Below are 5487 nucleotides of genomic sequence, written 5' to 3'. Positions count from 1 at the left end.
TACGATCTGAGTAGGTGAACAAACAAACCAGTGGAGGGCAGTAATACGCCTAGTAGCGTCTACACTGCCGGAAACCTAGAAGAAGAAGAAGAAGAAGACAACGACATGTCAACAGACGTTTTTTTAGCTAAAGTTGAACTTGAACAAGTTGTTCGTTTTGAGAGACAGTCTGTCCTTTTCAACCTGAAGACACAAAGAGGACAACCCAGATAGAGCTTTGAGCAACCAGGGCTTCACTCAAACGTCTTATTTCTCGCACACAATCTATCTGGCAACACTGCTCACAGTCACAACAACAGTTGTGCTAGCTCTCTGCTAGCTAAGTCCCTCGCTGCTGTTTCTCTGCTAAAGTAAGTTATACTATTTTATAGTAGCCTAAAACTAACGTAAGGTCTGTTGAAATGCACACTGTCACGACGTGACTAGTGGTCGACACGCTAGTTGTGTGGATTGTCGTTTTGTATCAGTTGTGTCAGACTTTAGTTTGACCGTTTATTTTGTAACGCAGATCAATGTAATGTTTACATAGGCGTCTGAAAAGCCAGCGCAGAACACTGACTACATGTATGTCCTGAACTGATCATTGCAGCCAATGTTTGATACTCTACATTTTTTTAATGCTTTAAGTGCGATTCCATGTTCAGCTAACTTTGTATTAATGCACTCTTAGATATTTATATAATGAGGTGTGTTGTGGAAATTAAATATTTCCTCGGTGAGAGAATGAAGAATGTTTCTAAATGTCCTAATAGGTTTAACTTTACATAGGGTCCCTCTCGGGACCCTACGTAAAGTATTCTGAATACTGGACAACTCACCCTGGTGAGTTGTCTTCACTTTCTGACATGTCGGGGTGAGTTGTCTTTACTTTCCGCTGGGGCGAGTTGGGCGAGAAAGTACGGAGAGCTCACCCCGAAAGTCCAGACAACTCACCCCGGTGAGTTGTCTTCACTTTCTGACATTGCGGGTTGTCTGTACTTTCCGTGGCACCCATTACAGTAGGCCTAATGCAATTTCGGATCTAACTATCGGTTCCTACAGACGTGCGCAGTCACGGCTAATTCTTTATTTATTTAACAGTAAAATTCGGTGAAACACTTGTAAGTAAGGAGTAGAGCGTCTCACTCTCTATGCAGCATTGAGGGGGGGGTCGTTTGTGGATAATGTTTGCGCTTCAAAGGCAGAGTCACGGCTGTACAAAGTTGCTAATTAGACTGCACTCCCAACGGACGCATGATCAATCAATCACAGTTCTAATAGGGCTACTTATACTGACTGAATTACATCTGAATAGCAAAGCAATAATGACCCCCCCCCCCCCCCCCCCCCCCAACAACGATGATGATATGGCTACTGCTAGTTATACATTAGCATGTGAGAAACTAGAAAGGTCGCAATTTTAAAAAATTGCAAAGTGTGGTTGCCGCAGTGGCTTACATATGCCCCTCCCACTGATATAGCTAGCCAATTACAATTTCAAGTCACACATGTGATCATGTGTAAGTATTGTAAGGGATTTATGCCCCCAAAAATCATGTTTTTGCGACAAACGGTTACATTTCTCGCATTTGCGGCGCCCCCTATGGATGAAAATAGAATTGCTTTTGGTACTTGGTTGATTCAACCACCCGCAACATGTGATTCAAATTTGGGATGGATTGGACATTCCGTTCGTGATTTATGGCATTTTTTGTAAAATAGGCCCCTCCTACTATCTTCGGACGACGATTACGGCCGAACGATACGCACTATCAAAATTCTGCAGTTGGTGTTTTAATCGGATAGGTCTGGAGATCATGTGTGCCGATTTTTGTGAGATTTGGACAAAATCTGTAGGAGGAGGAGCCAAAAGTGTGTTTTGGAGAAAATTCAAAATGGCGGAAAATATATCATGACGCAAATGGGCGTGGCCTATATGGGGAGATGCGTCATAACCCAAGAAATCCAGGGGGAAAATAATTTTGATTTTACGACCTACGGTTCAAGAGTTATAAGCCAAAAGGTAAAGTGGGCTGTTATAGCGCCACCATGAGGCCGACCGATAACATTATAAGTGAATTAATTTTCGTAAGTATTACGAATTATCCCTCCAAGTTTTGTAACTATAGCCCTTACAGTCTCTGAGGAAAAAATACTTGAATGTGATTTTTCGCACTTTCCCATTCATGTCAATGGGGAAATTTAAATCACTAATAAATTCATATCAATTAAACTATACAACATTTCTCTTAGAAATGAGCAAGCACACCCTTTCCGATTTTTCCGGTCAATTTGACATATGGGTCAAGTGCGTACAGTTAAAACTGTGGGAGGAGTAGCGTTTCAAAAAAAGGGTTACTCCAGTAACATAATAATAAAGTGTTACAATTACAATAGTCTGGTTGCAGTCTGGTTGCCCCTTTAGGGCAACCACACTAATTACAAGTGACCTTATATAACCATTCAGCCACACACACACACACACACACACACACACACACACACACACACACACACACACACACACACACTTTAATTCAGGAAGATAAGGTTGAATTAATCTAGATTATATATAGGATAAATGGGACAAATCATTCAGATTATACAAGGAAATGAGTGGAATCAGAGGTTTAAAGACATTTTAAACCTCCATTTTGGCAGGAATATGCTTGGAAGATGGAAACAATGTTGCACATTCATCTAATCATATGGGTAGGCTACTGGGTAGCCTACGAACAATAATGTTTGTATTTGTAAGGTTTATTAAATGTATGAATTTGACCTTGACATACTTAAAGGGGAGCACTCATTTTCGACATTTTACTGTGTCATAAATATATTTACATCTGTAGCCTATATTGTGACTGTGCTATCATGCCTTGACTTAATTATACTTATATATTATTGTAGAAATTGTTGTTGTTGTTGTTGTACAGTTCTGAAAATAGACTACTTCAATATCCAATAGGAACTATGTCACCATTAGTTCAGTAAAGTATATAAAAGAGCTCAAAGGCTACATATTCAGTCAGACAACTCACCCCGAAAGTGAAGACAACTCACCCCGAAAGTGGCCGAAAGTGAAGACATCTCACCCCGGAAAGTGAAGACATCTCACCCCTGGTGAGTTGTCCGGACGTTCGGGGTGAGTTGTCCTGACAACTCACCAAAAGTGGCAAAAGGGGTGAGTTGTCTTGTTGGTAACAAGACAACTCACCCCTTTTGCCACTTTTGGTGAGTTGTCCTGACAACTCACCCCGAACGTGAAGACAACTCACCAGGGGTGAGATGTCTTCACTTTCCGGGGTGAGATGTCTTCACTTTTGGCCACTTTCGGGGTGAGTTGTCTTCACGTTCGGGGTGAGTTGTCAGGACAACTCACCAAAAGTCTGACTGAATATGTAGCCTTTGAGCTCTTTTATATACTTTACTGAATATTGCACAATAATACTTTACTGAATATTTCACAAGAATATAACACAAGAGTCAAATGTATAATTAGCAGTAGCCACCATCATCGTTGTTGGGGGGTGCTTAGATATCTTATATGCCAGCATTCTTCCCTAGTGGGTGCTCTGCTTTGAAATGAAAACAGGAAATCATCATATAAAGAACTAAATAAATAAAGGGAAAAATGTATCCAGTAATGGAAAAAAGGCGTGAATTTAGAACTAATGGGGACATAGTTCCTATTGGATATTGAAGTAGTCTATTTTCAGAACTTTACAACAACAACAACAATTTCTACAATATATAAGTATAATTAAGTCAAGGCATGATAGCACAATCACAATACAATACAGGCTACAGATGTAAATATATTTATGACACAGTAAAATGTTGAAAATGAGTGCTATTCGCCTTTAAGTATGTCAAGGTCAAATGCATAATAAACCTTACAAATACAAACATTATTGTTTGTATGTAGGCTACCCAGTAGCCTACCCATATGATTAGATGAATGTGCAACATTGTTTCCATCTTCCAAGCATATTCCTGCCAAAATGGAGATCTTAAATTGTTGAAAATGTCTTTAAACAAAAGATCACCATGAATTCAAGGCTTGTGTGTGTGTGTGTGTGTGTGTGTGTGTGTGTGTGTGTGTGTGTGTGTGTGTGTGTGTGTGTGTGTGTGTGTGTGTGTGTGTGTGTGTGTGTGTGTGTGTGTGTGTGTGTGTGTGTGTGTGTGTGTGTGTGTGTGTGTGTGTGTGTGTGTGTGTGTGTGTGTGTGTGTGTGTGTGTGTGTGTGTGTGTTGCAAACTTCGGAAGAAATGTGAACTGAACCCCTCTTAATTTGGTTACTCCAGATGGCTGAATGTAAGGTCACTTGTAATTTCTCACATGCTAATGTAACTAGCAGTAGCCATATCATCATCGATATTGCTTTGCTATTCAGATGTAATTCAGTCAGTATAGGCCTATTAGAACTGTGATTGATTGATCATGCGCCCGTTGTGCGTCTAATTAACAACTTTGTACAGCCGTGAGACTCTGCCTTTGAAGCGCAAACATTATCCACAAACGACCCCCCCCCCCCCCCCCTCAATGCTGCATAGAGAGAGAGAGAGAGAGAGAGAGAGAGAGAGACGCTCTACTCCTTACAAGTGTTTCACCGGATTTTACTGTTAAATAAATAAATAATTAGCCGTGACTGCGCACGTCTGTAGGACCCGATAGTTAGATCCGAAATTGAATTATGCCTACTGTAATGGGTGCCACGGAAAGTACAGACAACTCACCCCGCAATGTCAGAAAGTGAAGACAACTCACCGGGGTGAGTTGTCTGGACTTTCGGGGTGAGCTGTCCGTACTTTCTCGCCCAACTCGCCCCAGCGGAAAGTACAGACAACTCACCCCGACATGTCAGAAAGTGAAGACAACTGTCCGGTATTCGTCTTGTTACCCCCCTGCCCTCCTTCTCCCACCCCGCCTGCCACTCCTTCACCAAACCCTCTTTGCTTAGCCCCCTAAGTTCCACCCTCCCCAGGGGTAGTCGGATGTCTACTTCCCTGCCTAGGCCTCCCTTAGCAAGGAGGTCCACCCTCTCGTTCCCTCCTACCCCCGCATGCCCTGGGACCCAGCAAAAGGTGACCTTACTTCCCCCCCCTACTCTACACATGACATTTATTATCTCTCTGACTAGGTCTGGGCGGGCCTTGCTTTTGCCCCCTTTCAGGGCTTCTAAGTTCTAGTGCTGCTGCAGAGTCTGAGCAGATGACCACCTCGTTTGGCCTCCCCTGTTCCACCCACGTAGTCGCCCACAGTATTGCCATAAGTTCTGATGTGAACACCGAGCTGTTGTCTGAAATGTGGACACTGTACTCTAGCTCCAGCTGCTCGACGTAGACCCCAAACCCTGCCCTCCTGCTAACAGGGTCATAATTTTTCATATCTGTAGTTACAGAAACTAACCACACGATGGCGACAAACAACAAGAACTCGACTGAGTCAAAGAGATTCTATAGTCAACCACATTTCCCAGAATACATTGCTCGTGACCTGTCACCCC

Source organism: Electrona antarctica (genome assembly GCF_951216825.1).
Source record: "Electrona antarctica genome assembly, chromosome: 1".
Taxonomy (NCBI): Eukaryota; Metazoa; Chordata; class Actinopteri; order Myctophiformes; family Myctophidae; genus Electrona; species Electrona antarctica.
This window is presented reverse-complemented; position numbering follows the sequence as displayed.